Source organism: Empidonax traillii, unplaced genomic scaffold (assembly GCF_003031625.1).
Source record: "Empidonax traillii isolate 1590-97213 ecotype Southwest subspecies unplaced genomic scaffold, ASM303162v1 scaffold535:size1322822, whole genome shotgun sequence".
NCBI lineage: Eukaryota > Metazoa > Chordata > Aves > Passeriformes > Tyrannidae > Empidonax > Empidonax traillii.
Window position 1 is genome coordinate 184,325 of NW_020955728.1, and position 17,479 is coordinate 201,803.

At 37.4% G+C, this 17,479-nt stretch overlaps 1 protein-coding gene across 21 annotated transcripts in view; it reads right to left on the minus strand.

The window, feature by feature from the left end:
* ESRRG (estrogen related receptor gamma) overlaps nucleotides 1-17,479 on the minus strand; it is a 403,057-nt gene that overhangs the window by 128,566 nt on the left and 257,012 nt on the right. Inside the window, exon 1 of one of the 21 annotated variants that reach the window (XM_027897331.1) lies at nucleotides 6,459-6,463. The exons of the other annotated variants lie outside the window; for them this stretch is intronic. The gene's annotated coding sequence lies outside the window, so the exon portion shown is untranslated. Of the gene's footprint in view, nucleotides 1-6,458; nucleotides 6,464-17,479 lie in introns of those variants that run through there. 21 annotated transcript variants of the gene reach the window in all.

Below are 17,479 nucleotides of genomic sequence, written 5' to 3' on the forward strand. Positions count from 1 at the left end.
ATAAACCAAGGAAATGGGAAGGTTAAAGCCGTGAAAATATCTTATTACACTGGACCACCTGCTTGTGTTGTCCTTTCCTCAAGAACTGGAGGGGGGGAAATCCCCTTGCCAGCCTGCAATAGCGTGTGCCTTTTCTTCTGCATCTGCTGCCTTGTAGCCGTCACTGTTAATGAGTGCTGTAATTAATAGATAGCTCTCTCTTGTCTTTCTACTTGCACTCTGGGCTAAGCACTTTTCTCAAGTCAACGTTTGAAAGAAAGCGGGTCGGCACTGACTTACAGCAGCTCTGCGAATCCCTTTTAATTTAGAGCACTTACACCACCACTCCACTTATTACCTTATAATTACTGGACCGCTCTCACATACATTACGATCTTAGACTAGAGTTAGGAGTTATTATGGTACTAAAACACGGTGTCTCTCTGTCTCTCCTCTTTCTCTGACACTGAATTTTATACAGCTATGATTAAAATTATCAGTTAACTTTCACTACCAACTAATTTTTTTATGCTATTTTTCCACACACACTAAGATGCTTTTATTGACTAAACAGGTACTTGGTTCTCTTTTCACCTCCCTTCTGCCGAGACTTCACACATAAAGTCTCAAAATACAGCACTAGGAGTCACTGCCTCCGGTCCATCATAACTGGCACATTCTTGAGTAAGACTCCCACTGTTGATTTTTTTTATTTAATTTGTGCAATAATGAGCTCGAATGTCACCCTTCCCCTTCCAGAAAAACACATTTGCAATTAATTAGCTGGTCACAGGCACGTTGTTTTAGCCAGTACAAAAGTGGATATCTCCCACCCCAAGCAGTCAGAACCAAAATACGATCTCAGTTCTCCAAGCATTAAAATCTGATCACCAGCGCTGCCTAGGCTAAAGCCAGTCTGCTGATGCTTCTGAAGTAGCAGTTTCTGGTACTAACCAAGCCAGAGCTGCTTTTGGTGCCAGCTTTAACAGTACAGACTGGATTTGGTGCACGCTGGCAAAGCACAAATGCAGTTAAAACATTAACCATTCCAAGGAAAAGCGAAAACAACAGCGCCTGACTCTGAGAACAAAAACTTTTTCAATCCCTGGAAGGTGAAACAGAGACAAGGCTGGGTACTGGCTGTGGGTGGGCAACAGACACCTACGGCTTTCACTCCTTCGTTACTGAACAAAAGTAATTTAAGAGCCATCTAATATGGATGGCAGGTGTGGCCACCATCAAATTATCATGCTGAACGTTTGGAATAATGCCTAAGCTAGATCTCTGTAAAATCCCTCCCTCAGTTCCCTCCTAATTACTACTTAGCTCGTTAGACTGAAGAATTCCTAGACACCATTGCATTATAGTCTAAAACTACAGTTGGAGCTTAATTCTCTCTTCCTCTCTGTGTCTGAAATTCTACAGCTCTATTATTCAAGCCTGAAATATTCACAACTATCTATAAATTCAACTGTCAGCCGGTGGGTTTTATTCTAGACCTCACTTCAATCTAAAATTAGAGGCACTAAAATTCGCATTAACTCTAAGAGGAATGTAGTGAATAAGACTTTATTTCAAAAGAACACCTTTTTGTCAGAAAGAGCTATTTTCAAGATGATGGCTTTATCTGCATTCAAAGAGAATAAGCCCAATTCCACATTGTGCTGTTAATGCAAAATTTTTAGGTCACTTTGGATTAATAAAAATCTAAATTTAGTTAAGGTTTATGAATAGAAATAACATGTGTCATATAAAAACGTACAGTATTTATTTTAAAGCCTTGGTGGGGTTGTTTTTTTTCTTTACTAGATTTTAAGCCAAATAGATGGCAGTGCCATTTGTGGTGGGCTGTCCCACTTCTAACAACTGGGAGATCTCAGGCAAACTTTCCTTTCAGTAATTTTAGGGAGAGTAACTAATCGGTTCTAGAAGCGTTTCCATGCCCATGTACAAGAGAAAATACATAGGGTGCTCTAAGCCTTGGATAATATGTAATATACAGCACAAATCTCAACATCTCTACTAAATTTACTTCACAGATCTTCATTTAAGTAAGACCTGAAGCCAGGAACTGCTGGCAGTAAGGTACAATGACAGAGCACTTCAATATGCAACTCCCACTTTAAAATAGTCTTAAACAATAGCGAATAAATTGTAATGCTACGTGCTTATGAAAGACTGAATATATTAAGAATTTATTAATGCAATCACATTCATATTTCCATCTACCTGCCACATTACTAATGATATTGACAGTGCTGACACTGGCTAAATCAGTATCAATATACAAGTGGAGTGCAAAAATTAACTGCATCTGATTACAGTATATAGCCTTAAAAAAAGAAAAGCTCATTTAAGCCACCAGGAACTCTTTATATTCCATCCATACGTGTAATTGGTTCACAAAGTTACTTTTCCCTCATCTTATTACCAGTACCCAAAGAAGGTCAAAACAACATGCCAATACTTCATAATCCATGAACACATTTCATGCTCCCTTTTCGAACAGGAAAAGCTCTGCTAAAGGCATCATTCGTTACTTCAGAGCTGTGCTGGTGGTATCAGTGACAGTAATGACTAGTCACAATAATCAGAGTGAGTACCTTTACTAGAGATCAACATAAAAGTCCACTTTTACCTCAACATGAAGTTTTTTTTCTTTTCATGAAGAGAGAATTGCCCTATTTCCATAAATATCAGAATAGATTGTTAGCAGTTGACAATTGTAATGACAGCTACTACGCGGGAGCATCAGCAAGGCAGGTGTTATTATGCACACCTAGGTACTTTTCATGCTAACAGTGCAACCCATCAGATTTTCCTCCCATAGATTCCTCTCACAAGGATGTCAACCAAAAAGGTCTTACTATCCCCATACTTAACCATGAATGCTAACACATTCAAGAATTTCTTGGTCTAGGTGACACAGTAAGTCAGAAGCAGAGTCAGGAATGGAAGCCAGATCCTTGCTTTGACTGTAAATACATTTCCTTTTAAAGACTGTCTTACTTTCAGTATCATTTCACAGGTCTGTACTAAAATCAGTAGACAAAAAACAGTGCAGCATGTTCCAGTGAACATGCTCAGTTTCTCTGAATGTAAAATGGAAAAAACGTTTGTAGGCAAAGAAAAAAAAATGTTGCTTCTCGCACCGACGCCTACGACAACACCTCAAGACATTCACCGGGTCCCGTTAAAGAGCTGAGTAACAATTTCAGCCGAGCTGCTTTACGGTGAGCATTTTTTTCTGCTTCAGCTAATTGCACTCTAGTAAAGTGGCAAAATGTGAATCACTTAGTAGGAAAATGGGCACCAGCTGCTATTGTCAGAGAATGGAGACACCGAAGAAAAGGAAAGTGACTGAATGAAGTGTCATGTCAAAAATCAACGGTGCAACGTGTGATTTGAGAAAACATGACTACTTTACAGAGACAGGGTGTCATTATGGCATCACAGTAATACGATGCTTTGACAACTGCTGGGTCTAACATATCATCATTGCATTAAGGTGCACTGGCTTAGTTGGAGGAAGGAAAAGAAAGGATTTCTTCTTTTAATATGAAATATCGTAAGGCCTGCTTGGTTAACATGGTGGATGAGACCACTAATTGCAAAGTATTGCTAATCTTGTCCCATGCACGCACAAACAAAACTGTTATTAGACATGAGGTCTTTATTAATAAACACACATTTACAACCACATAATAAAGGTACCCTATGCAAAACAGAACAGCTGTGGTGGGGGTGGGGGGGGTTGTTATTGCTGTTGGGTTTTTTTAAGAAATGTTGAATGTTTCGTTGCTTTTCTTCTTTCTTTGATGTTTTCTTGAAACCTTCACCACTTCACCTTAGTAAGGGGAAAGCAAAGCAAGCCAATGCCTTCTTCCAAAGCAGCTGTCACTAGCAGCCGGAATAGAAGAAGCAATGCTTGAAGTCATCGTGTTGTTACCAGCAGTGGCCTGACTTGGCTGATGACTGCCGACGGAGGATCCAGCTTCCCAAACAGTTACTATTGCCTGATATGCAATCTACCAAGCTCTGCTAAAGCAATTCCTACACACAAGACACTAGAAGACTAGTGTGGTCATTTTTAGTTAAACAAAACAAAAGCCAAACAAGCCATTATCTCAGGCCCTTTACATCTGCACCTCATCTGAGAGGGTACTTTGTTTTTTATGCTGCTTTTAAAAAAGCGAAATATTCAAGTAGCCGACTTGCAACTACTACAGATCCTAAAAAACCAGGGGGAGTTATTTTAACCTCCTCCCCCACCGTAAATAAATATTCATTATTGCTCCACTTTCTATTTCAAGTTGATTCCCCCGTGCTTCCTGGTTGATAAACTTTGTTAACAAGAAGGAAATGATCCTCAGATACCTCAATGTGTTGCAAATTCTCACTGTTGACAGCTTCTACATTTAAGGATTACATCTGATGCAACAATGCATACTAGTGTCATTTATCTTGAGCTCATTTCCTTGGACCTGTTTCAACTGAGGGTGAGCATCTCTTGTTTATAGCTCTAAATACTGTAAGTGAGCAACTGGCAAATCAATAAAACTGTTAAATGCATAATAATACTGTGTAATTACTTACATGATGTTTTGCATAATTAACTGTCTGAGGTGTTCCTTGATATAATGGATACTCAGAGTACGGAATAACCTATAAGCCTATAAAGCACACCCTGTTTATACGAACAGAAATTATGTTTAAAAGTCTCATTCTAATAATCCAAATCGGGCTTTGGCACTATATGACAGAAAGCCTTCCTTTCCTGCCAAGTCTAAATCAATTCTTATGGCATTACTTCATAACTAACGTGATATTTCACTGATGATGACTATTACCCTGATTACTTGGAAGTAATGTAGTAATAGCAAAAATACACTTAGATTAAACAAACTACTGCTATTTAATCAATATTATTGAGACAAACTAAGTGTTTTAATAAGTCTGTATAGATGCACTAATGCTGGTTTAATTAAATGTATCCTTAGACACGCACAGGCTCTGCAGCATACAGATTCTACAGTTTGACAGACTGCAACATTACTCTTCTGAATTTAAAAGCTGAAGCACTTACAGGCAACAGAATTTAGATCTTTGAAGAAATATTACTCTTTACATCAGGTACTCTTTTGGGAACAAAAAGTAAACGAGGAAGAATACTCAAAGACCTTGTACTTTTGATCCAGAACACCAGACATCTGAGAAGGTGCCAGCCCTCAGTGACACAGGTTTCCAATGTACCCAGTACAGGTTACTGCAACACACTGACAAAACCAAATAAAATTCCAACCAAGAGGCAAAAAATAAAAGCAGATATAAAAAGTCCAAACCTGACCTTCATTTTTGCATATGTTTTATGCAAAAAAATACCGTATTAGCTGTTATGCACTACTACTAGGCAGGCCATCACCACAGAACATCTGCAGAAAATATCTGCCTACTTCTACGGAATTCATGTATTTCAAGTAAGAAAGGATACCTTTTTGGTATGGTCTGATGATTTAGTTTTCAATTACATTTAAAAAAAATAAAAAAAGGCAAATAATGAGGAAAAAGCAACACAAAAAGTAGAAGGCAAGTAGAATCAAAATCATTCTGGAATGCCTGAAAGTTATACATCAAAGAAATGTATGATTTTGTATTTTGTGTATATATTATGGTCCTGACACAACTTAAACCTCACAAAATACTTAATATATCTACTTAGTTTTTATGTTTTTCTTTTCCTCCTTTGCCTCTAACCTTTACACACTTAATACGTGGCTATTGTTTGAAGCTACAACAATACCATTGTAGTACCTTTGACTTACATTCTCTAATTTACTGACTTCTAGCCTAATGTTATATATTTTTTGTTGCTACAGTACTTAACAATCTTGAAAAAAGCCAGCTCTGAAGCAAGAGAAGAGCTGAGAGTTGCACCAGCTCACACCGAGAGATTTCCCATGCCCAAACAGTTTCAATTAAACATATTAGAATGATGGCCAAACCTCATCATACGTAAATCGGTATACGATCGGGAAGAGTAAGATTTTATTCCTCTATTTCAAACTGCAGAGTAGCAATCCATGTTGTAAGACAGCAAAAACTCTGGTTAAGGTGGTGTTTTTCTGTTACAGAATATTATTCTACTTGTGGTTATATTCCAGCGGTATCAGGTGGAGTTCACCTGATATCTCTAGGCCCCAGAGGGCATAGTAAAGTGTGAAGGAGTCATCTATTAATTGTGAGGATTCTTTTTATTAAGGGAAATCAGCTGAAATAGCAAAAGCAAACGAAATGCTACATTCAGCTACCTCAAGGGAGAAAAATAAAAAACTACAAAAATAAGTAAAGATTCATTCAAGAACATAACAGGCTTTCTAAAGAGGGATTATTTTGAAATGATTACTGCATCAAAAGCAGTTACTTGCACCAGTCAGAAAGCCAGTACTACAGATCAGAGAGACATAGCTGTCATTCATCACTTTCCAAAAGGAAAAAGAACACAAAAAAATGCTTTCAGTCTCAAGAGACAGTCAAAGTTTGCATCATCAGATTTTTCATAATTTTTGGCAGCAATCTCCTTCCATGGATGAAAGGCAGAGTGTAGGTGTGTTCACACCGTGTACCTGTCTCCCCACCCAGCTCCCTCACCGATTTTCTGCAGATTTATAACAGAAGAATTATAATTTGCACGCCAAGCTCTGTTAAATTGGAGAAGTGATTAGAGAGAACACACCAGAAATAGTATCAGAGAGTGAGCGTCTTAAAAGACTCAGGACTAAAACTTATAAAGCAAGTGATCCTTCTCCCACCCCCTCACTCAGCTGGCTTCCAGTGTGTCCTGTCCATCCTCCCAGACCCACGCCACCAGTTTTAAATCCCCACTGCACATCCATGCGCACACACACACACACACAACCAAGAAGCTACTTGGCGAGTTGGAAAATGACGTTTTCCTGCAATCAGTGTTTAAGTGAATGTTTGTCCCAGTGTGTTACACCATGCTGTCAGCAAGCAGCAGGGAGTCGTTGAGTTGTTACTACATTTGATTTGACTGCCAGTAGGAAGCTTTATTTCTACCAACTGTTAGTTGCCAGCTCTAAGGATCTTCTCTTACTTTGAGAGGTTGGTGTTTTTTTTGTTGTTTTTTTTTTTTTTTTAGGTACAGTCCATTATTTTTCTCTTTCACTCTGAGGACTTCTAGTGCATGTTTATGACAGAAGCATCTCTACATCTCCACACATCACAGCAGTCTCTTCACTTACACTTGCTGCCCTAAACACAAAAAGTAATTGTATTAAGGCAACCATAAGTCAATCCTGACACACATCAGAAAAGTGATTTTTATATCAGGAAACCTCAATGAGAGGATCAAAGACGAACATTTACATAAGCAAACTGAAACAGGATAATTTTATTCTGATCTTTTCCGAAAAAATATGGGATTAGACTCTAACGAATGGGTACGAAGAGATAACCTGGGTGGATTTTTCTTCCAAGGAGAAGGTTTGCTCTCCAGGTCTTGATATGTGTCCCAGAGTTTTCAGTAGGGCTTTTTGTTTGCTTGTTTATTATTCCTGTATATCCTTTTCTCCTCTGTCAAACAAGAACCTATAACTTCAACAGTTGTTTACAATGCTTCCTCTTCCTACACAATAATGATGATTTTGATAATTAGGATCTAATTATAATGGATCTGACAACAACTTCCAACAACGAAAAGCATCTTTAGAAAAATGAAAGCATATGCATGAATAGTGCAGGGAGGTGGGGTGGGGGAGAGAAATACATCCCTATGAGACAGCCTGAGAACTCAGGCTGAATGGAAAAGTAATTAACACTAAAGAGCTAAAACTGTAATTAAAGAAAATTTCATTAAAGGGAGGCAGGTGATTCCACTTTCCTAAATATGACAAGGTGCTGTATAAAAATAAAATAGCAGCCAGTTTCAGTGAGTGGAGCAGGAAAGCCATGTCTTTAACCAGATCAAATTCTCGAAATTGGCTGTCAAGACGGGATTGTTGTGATTTATACCCGTCTATCAAGCGCATGAAAGAGAGAGACAGGAGAGGAAAAGAGGCAAGCTGCTGTCGCTTCCATTCGCAAAGCACCTTTAATTTCCACGGCACCATCTGTTACCAAATCTAATTCACATTCCCTCCTAATCTGGTTTAGTTCTGTAATACTAATTCTTCCACTACTCTTATGAACATCTCTCTCAAGGAAAAGCTTTGGTTCTGGGTTGGTAAAAAATTGAATATTATGCTGTTTAGGTTCTGGTGACTTAAGTGAAGCATGCTGCCCATTAAAATGCACTCCTGGTAAAAGGATTTGTTTTCAGTCAGTGCAGACATATAGAACTGCTCACATTTGAAAAAATTCATTACGAGAAAGGGGAGAGAAAAAAAAAGGAAAAAAAAAGTCTCACCGCTGATGATAGGAAAATAGGCTGTGGACTTGAAAGCAGAGTTGTCATAAAATACAATTGTTGTCAGGTTTAGTCACTTTCAGTATTGGCTATAAAATCACTTTGTCACGGTCTCATACTGAAAGCTTGAAACTGTTATTTTTGCTAAGGAAACTAAAAGGAGTGAGGTATAAGATTCTATGAGGGAGAGAATATTCCTTTCAAATCATGAGATGCAAATATCTACAGGAAACCAAAAAGGTAGGGACAAAATTTGAAAGTGGTTTTAAACAGTCTCTGGAGTGCCATGGTCTGAGTTTTAGCTGTGTTATGATGATAAAAATCCCAGTCACTTCTGTGGCACTTGAAAACAAAGTACAGGACCTGGCCTTTCCATGGCTAAGCATTCTCAGACAGGCAGTCCCTCATCTACTGGGTCTAGGGGTGACTCAGCTTTCCTGCTGGTTCCCACTCAGAGCTCTCTGACCAGCTCCTCTTGAAATCAACATATAAAAGAAAAAAAGACCTCTACAAATATTTCTACTAAAAATACGATGTTACTAATTACTAATAATGTTCATCTTTAACTTACCGATTTTAGCACAGTTCCAGGGAGTACCTCTATCTCGGTCTTAGAGATGCACAAAGCAAGACATAGAAAGGTGAAGAGTTGCCTAACGCTGCTCAGCAGCACAACAACACGGCATGAACTACAGGAACCATATGACAGTCCCGGGGAATTCCAATCCAGTACATTTTGCCTGTTTGTTTGCTTTCCATGGCTTTGATCAAAACACACCTTGGAAGTTTTAATATTTATTTCTGAGAAGGAAACTCACCTTGAACTTCAGAAATGGAACTTCCGTTGTTTTGAATCATAGGGCTTTTTTCTGAATGGGAAACTTATTTTAAGACTAAATTAAATTTTTTCTTACTCCTACATTAAAATGTTTATTTTTCTGTTAAGTAATCCCAGTTTCTTTGTGTGTAGCCTTCCTAAATATAAAGCCTATGGCAAGAACAGCGTTAGCCAGCACACAGGATAATGTGTGAGCAAGGTGTAGTTGTGAACAGCCCAAGGTTTTTATGTTTGGGGTTTTTTTTTTAAGGATTTGAAATGAAAGAGGCAGACAATACTAGGAAAATAAATACTTCAAGGGAACTGTAGAATTCTACAAAATGCAAAAAGGAGTGCTAGTTTTCATTATATGAAAGAGTAATGCATTAAAAAAATCAATTTTTCCTTCCATAAACAAATTTTTAACTGCTGTGAAACAGCCATGAATGGAGATGTCAGTTCTAAAGACGAACATGAATTCTGAAGAAGCCGCCTCCTCCTCCAATATCACTGCTTGATTCTCAAATTGCTTAAATTGTCTGGGTAATTTTATGAACGGTGCCAGGTTTGTTATTTTAATGGGAACAGCAGCTAGAAAATCAAAATCAAATTTGTTTCAAATACAGCACATCTGCCATTCATTGTGGGTCAAAACCTTGGGTACAGGGGAATAGACCCAGCAACTCTGAAGCTCTGCAAATTTATACTAGCTAATGGTGTTATTCCCTAATCCAGCCTGTGATTTCAGAGGGTCTAAGGTCCTGATACTCTTGATACGCAAAATGCAAGTGGATTACCATAACCTACTGCACCCAAAGAAAGCCACACTGACATGCAAGGACTCGGAGAGGACAGCAGTCTATTTATTTATTTGAACTAAAACATTTGAGTGATACGAGCCCTGTCTCTTAGTGCACATTTTTATTTCTACACTATGAAGACTAGTAACAATTTTAAATGAAAACTGTAAAAAGAAAATAAAAAACATGCTTCAATTGAATTCTATTCTTTGTTTATCTATCTTGCTTCTGGAAGCACTGGAAATAAAAAATAGACAAAACAAATAGTTTCGTATGTTACTTTGGCACAGTACTGACGACTGAATTCATCACATATTGAGATAAATCAGACAATTTATAGAAGAAAAACCTATGCAGCTTAAGTCTTTTCTAGTCTATCTTGGATTTTCATGTGTGATTACAGATTTTTACAAACAAATAAATAAACCTTTGGTTTTTCACAGTTCCTTGTTCTTCACATATTACTATGTGTAATTCAAATCCATTTATGCCACTGGCTTTACATGTCAGAGATTTGCCTCTGGATATCAGCAGCAAAGGTCAGGAAGCAATGGCTTTCACTTTTAAAATGTTTGCATGACTCAAGCAAGTTTTCAGGATAGGATTCTCACAAAGTCCTGATGTTGTTTCTTCTAACTTATCTTTTGCCTTCTATTTTGGTGGGAGTCATAGGGCGAAAAAGAAGGAAATTCAGCATATTCCAGAAAAATTGACTAAAGTAACAAATATGTACCTGCCCAATTAGAACATTTAGAACAGGGATGCCCCTACTTGCAATTATGAAGTGATTCTATCCATATGCTGCAATCATTACGTGCTTCACCTGTGGCCATCTCTTCTGGAAAACGTTACTGAGAGGCTTGTCCAAGAAAAGCTTTACATGAAGATATCAGCATTAATTACTCCATATTGCACACTGCAAATTTCAGCTGTATTTTAATGATAGATTTGCTTCAGTTATTTCACCAGTAGTAATTCTGGATCAAATATTTATTTCTTTCAGAGTTAAAAGTTCTGTCTAAGTTGACTGTCCTTGGGTGAGCAGTGAAAGAAAGACTGGTCTGAAGGGAGCATGTCCTTGCACCAATGAACTCAAATAACATGTGCATCTGATCCTGAGAAGTTTTGTGCCTCACCAGTTTTAGCAAAAGCTCAGGATGCTCATCAAATCGAGGATCAGCCCTGATCAGTTAATAGAAGAGCATTAAATGATAACTTTCCCAGACTGGGATTCACTTTTTTTTTTATCATGATAGGACTGAGGTCTGGAATAAAAATCATTTCACTAAGCATCTGTCTAGAACATACACCAAATCTGCTCCACTTCTTCCCTGGTTCTTAACACAGTTGAGGGTCTGACAGTAAATCTTTATATTACTATTGCTTCATGGAATGAATAGCCAGGTGTTCTGAAAAATAAATTATGAGCAACTAAGATAACACCAATATACTCAAGACTTTAACTGCCTATAGTTGGAAGCTTAATAAACTGAAGGTGCTTGTGGAGATCAGCATGAACACCTAAAAGAGGCCAATCTCATCTACCCCTGGATGGCTGCATCAGTCTGTAAAATCCAAAAAGGGACATCAACTGAAACATCTGTCATAGGACAACAAATAATGATAGCCAAATGATGATGTGGGATTGGCTGGCTGTACATTATACAGGCATGGTTATCCTACAGGTTGTATTAAATATGAGAGGCCAAGATTTATGTTATGGGTGATAAGGCCAAGAATGCTGTAAAAGTGAAAAAATATGGCAACAGTATGCAGTACATCACTACCAGGATAATTATTTATATAAAAAGTTCCCATTCTTAGACTTCCAACACGTAGGGATAAAATTCATATATTCAAAGAAGACATAATAATAACCTGTCAGCTTGTGGTGATGGATATGTTTTTAATCCAAATGACCACAGTCTCCAGTCTACCTGTCATAAAAGGACATGAAAAATTGAATTTTCCTTTCATAATTCTTTAAGTTGAAAGGGAAAAACACAGAAGCATGATAAGTGGCTCATTCCAGTGGACAGATGGACAGGCAGTAGTAAAAGGTATGAATAAAAGGCACTGTTCCTTTACTAATGCTATTTTCACTTGTTACACACTGCAACACAGGCAGAGGGAAGGTATCCTTTCCTTTGACTTTTCAAGTATACCCCTAGATAATCTACATTATATTCTGTACAGTATGAGACTGCTATAAAAAGACTTAAGAAGTGTATTACACTATTCAGCTCTCATTCAAAAGCGATACTGCAGAAAGTGGCACAAAAGCACTATTTCATGTATATCTTAGTGACTTGAGGTTCATGCCCACAAAGGTCCCCTATTCTTAAATTCTCTGCTACTGGGAAGGAGTATCCGATCTGTATATTTTAATTTTTAAAAATTCACTCAATCAAGGAACCCTGGCAGAAATTTAATAAATCTATCAGATCCTTCTGATGCAGAAGGAAAACCACAGAGTCTGTTCCTGTCCCCTCCACCCACCACACATACAAACACACACCACACATCTGCCACAAATCTTCCCCAGCCTGCATTCTTCCGGGGTAAAAATGACAAAGAAATTTAACTAAGTTAATTTTAAGTGCTGAAAATGTAGGCAGACTGCTCAGTTATTTCAGTTTAAAAGATCTTCATTTTCCCATCTGTGTTATGGCAATTTTATTACACATTCGGCAAATTTACAGTAACAAGATGTTCCCCTGACAAATTAATCACTTTCCAAGCATTTTATCATATAAATAAAATATCACCTCAAGAGAGAAAATCAGCTCAATCAGTTGATTTAACCCATCTTTCGGGGAACTCGTCTGAAACAGATTGAGCACATTTTTTCTGAGGAGGGACTGAGCACACAGCCTCCTGGACTCCCAGCTCATATGGTGAGGCTTTTCCAAAACAAAATGTTTAAGACTAGCTGATAGGATGCAATATTCCTAACGTAAGAACTACATTGCATCAATGACAGATCTCCACTGGGAGCAAACAGATTCATTTAGAAGATGGTGTGGGCTTGAACTGAGGAACTACATTTCCCCTTGGATCACTGATGACTATTTCTGCAACTATTTCTCTGGTGTTACGATTATCATAGGAGTAAAATATATATTGTTTTAATAATCTGCTCTAGTGTTTTAAGAATCTCACAATAAAATAACAAAGGTAAAAACTCCAACCACTTTTGCAGCTGATGAAACTTACTTCTTTTTTTTTTTTTTAACTTGTTTTTTTTTTAAATATCCCCAGTGTTCTCTACTCTCATTTTGGAAGGAAAATTTTGTTTTTATGAAAAATAAGTGACTGGCAACATTAGCAATGCAATATATGCACAGTAGTGAAGTGCATTCAACTCAAGTTTTCCCAAACTAATCCTTAAAACAACTCAAAGCCTTTCTGGAGAGAATCTGTCACTGAAGCAATTCAAATTCTCTGCCACTTAACCTTTCTCCCTCTGCCCTGCTCTCCCCATTTTACTTTCACTCAGGGACTGCCAAGGATAAGTATAAACAAAACAAGAAGGGTTATTTCTGTTTACACTATTAGAACCTAAAGTTGTTAAAGCCAAGAAAATTTAGCCAGATTTGCTATTTTTAACCTGGAGTTAGTATCAATATAAGGGGTTTGTATTTATTCCACCACTGAAGAAGTATGATAGGAAATCACCCTTTTGCCATAAGGGCCACCCCAACAGACAACACAGATATGTCATCCTTACAATATGACTTAGACTCTTCAATGAGATGTTTACTCTCTTTTCAGCAACAAAGTTCTGGGTACCAAGGAAAAGAAATTCACACCTCTAGACAGGATTTTCATCCCCTTTACTCCCTCAGCGAAATGCTATCTTTACCACATCAAATACTAACACATGAAAAATGTATATGACAACATAACTCACTAACTACAAGGAGGAGAACAACAGGTTTTATGGAACACTATCAAATAGCAACATAAATGCTGCTTAGGCCATATAATTAATAATGCTGTAAATAGACATACTAATACTACAAGGCATCAGTATTTAAAGCTGCAAGCTCTGTACAACTCTGAATGGCTTATGTGTTGTCCATAAAAAGGTTTAGATGAAAAATTATGATTTTACACACAAAAGCATTCCTCGTTTAGGTGCTTTTTCTAAAAATTATTCTCAGAGGTCATGGAACACAACAAACAATTCTGATTCTGACCACAGGTCAGAGCAACTTCAGTTCTTTAAATGGATGAAAACTTAAAAAAGAAGGAGAAAAAAAAAAGCCAAACACAGGACAATTAATGAATTAATGATAGTACTTCTTAATTTTATACTTTTCTATATTGGAAAAAACCTAAATATATGTTGTACAAGATGCAAGTGAACCTGGCCAAATGGATAGGGTTTATTATCCTTTAACCCCTCCCTCCAAGTACTTTGCCAGGAGATTTACTATCTATATCAAGTGACTTGGACATGCAAGATTTGAAGGATTTAGTCCCAAAAACTAGTGTTTCATTTAAAGAGCAGCTTTTCAGCTTTTGCTAAGAAAAAAGGGCATTCTAAACATGAAATATGTGTCAAGGGATACTTGCTTCTTTCCTTGAAATACAGAAAAGGAAAAAATGCTCATTTCCACTTGTTTCATAAAAGCATATTTTTAAAAGACTTAGAGCATTTGGAACCTTAAATCAACAGAAGACACCCTGTTCTCAACCAATACACACAAATCAACTATTTTGACCTAAACATAGCTGATAGCAGAGCTTTCCTTGAGCACAAAATGTAAAGTTCAAACTGTGACTAGAAAAAGTACAGGGAGAAGATACTTCTTTCCCCTCGTCTTTAAAACCTGAGCAAAAATCAGTGAGTTTCAGTGATATCAGGACAGAACTTTGAATACAGCATCCTGCTAGATAACTGACAACCCTGGTAGCAGTGCAGGTACTGTGGATGGAAATGAATTTGACTCCATGCAATAAAGACACAATTGTTTTCAAGATTCTGCTCACCTGTTTACAGGACTTGGCCCAGCATTTTAGAAAAACTTATGCCATTGTTCAAATCAAAGCACTAAAGACACAGAGCCATTCACAAAATGAAGGGCAAATCTTACAGACCTCACATAGGGCAGAAAGCTTCATGAGACATACATGAGAAGCAACTTCAGAGAGCATTGGGTGGTCCTTATTTAACTAAAATTCCTACTAACATCTATTTATTTGGAAAACATCTAATTGAGGTAATGCGTGTTCATTTGGCCGTCCTTTCACAACCTGCTGGTGGACAAGGCATTTAGATGCTTTGGCCTAAATGCACAGAATTCCTTCAATTGGCTTTTAAATTTAAAATTTAAGTGTTCCTTTAAAAGTCATGTCCTTGCAGTTCTGAAGTAGCTGCTAATCCTTTTATACGCCATAAAGTATTTCCATCTTTCCCCCCCCCGCAATTGTTTCCTGATTCACCACAGTACACATACTGTACTCCCAAAACTGTTCAACAGAGGAGTCACTCTACGGGAAGAACAAGAACTCACCGACCTGGAAAGTTAAGAATCATAGAGTTTAAGTGACTTTCAAAGGCTAAATTAATCTTCATTTAATGGGGGGATCACACATTTTAGATGTAAGCTGGATATTCAGACTGACTCAGATACTTCAAAATAGTCTCTAGGATCTCAACTTTTGCAGACAAAACTTCTTCAACCTGAGAAAGATACACGACACAGAATCTTTTAATTTGAAAGATGACAAAGTGGATTATTCGTTAGTTACACGTGCCAGTAGGGTGATCCATTACCATGTACCTTCCACTGCAAGTACACGATGTGCCTTAATAGTAGTTAGAGCCTTATTGGCTTAAAAAAAAATAGTAAAAAGGGTTTTGCATGTGAATTGAACTTAATAGGTTTGACATGGACTAACCTTAAAGAATCCAATCCACTCAAATCCCTTTGAAGGCTGCAGCTGAATTTCATGCAAATCTTAGAGAAGTAGCCAGGCTGCTAGGATTTCAAGATGCTGTGTCCCTTTCTTCTGCAGATCTAAACCCAGGCAAAACAATGGCACAAAACCCTCCCACAATTTCAAGGATTCCTCTTAAGATGATCCTGGTTTTGTTCTTTGGCCCAAGAAACTCTGACATTTAAAATTCAAAAGGAAGAAGAATCTGACATCAGGAAACATACCCTAGTATGAAGCCAATCTTTTATTTTTTTAAACACAGCACTGGACTGATGTTTCAAACATTAAATCTGAAACGGCACCACTTTTACTAAAACGCCTAGAATAGAATGATGCAGATAAATTTTTATTCTCAAATCTAGCACTAATGGCTTTTTTTTTTCTAACAATAATTCGATTTTAGCAATAAATAATCCACCACAGTCAAAACCTTCTGTTGGTCATTTTGAAATTCAAGCAAGCAATTTGAAATTAAATCTATTTATTTTTTAAGGCCACTGTAACTATGAAATTCTGTTTTCCCATCTCCAATAAAAATATCTAAAAATATTTAAGTGTTCTATGTACGTTTATGCAGCAGAAAAGCATATATATTTGTCTGTGTAACAATATATATACACTGACAGCTGGAAAATTATTTGTTTGATGACTGGATTTAATCTTCACCTGATAAACATGAGAGAATAAGGAAAAGGAAAAGCATGTGTCAACTGCTTTTCCTCTTAGAATAAAGTACAGATGACTACAAATGTAACTATAACCAAAACAAAACCACAGAGTGTGTATAAAGCACTGACTATGCAAAGCAGTTATAAATTCTTGGTTAACAAAGGGCACAGAAAGCCCTTAAAGGAAATATTTTATTTCTGCTAAATTAATACCTAAAAGCATTACATTTCATCAGTTTCACTTAGGTTTAAAGTCCCCAAAGATTCTCCTCCTGAAACTGGCTATATTTTATGTGCAAACCAGGCTGAGAGCTATCTAAATCTAGATAAAACTCATTGGCTTGTAATCTTCACAATGATCTATACATCTAAATCTATATGCAAATCAAACGCTCTCATGCATTAACACATTCCAGAGCATCTAGGAGTAAGAGAGTGCTTTCTTCCTCTCACAACTCCCCTCCTTTGCTCCTCTCCCCCTCTCTTTATTTACACTAGCTACCTAAATAATTCACACTGCCTTCTTTTCAGCCTCAGTGTTCTTCTGTTGAAGCCCGCAATGAGCTATTGCAGTAACCAGATGGACACATGAATGCAGCAGGTGGGACAGATGGCAGACCGCCCTGTCTGACGCTGGCTGCCTCAGCTTGGACTGCCTTTTCCTTCCAGGTACATTATCATCAGTGTAGCAGAAAGCAGCACGCAGAGGGAAAAAACCCTTTACATGCAATACTATGTGAACTAGTTAAATAAATGACCAGATGCTTATTTGCTTTTTAAACCAAAATGCAATCTACTTAAGACTGTGTAAGAAGCATTTCCCTTCTCTCTTCCCTTAAAG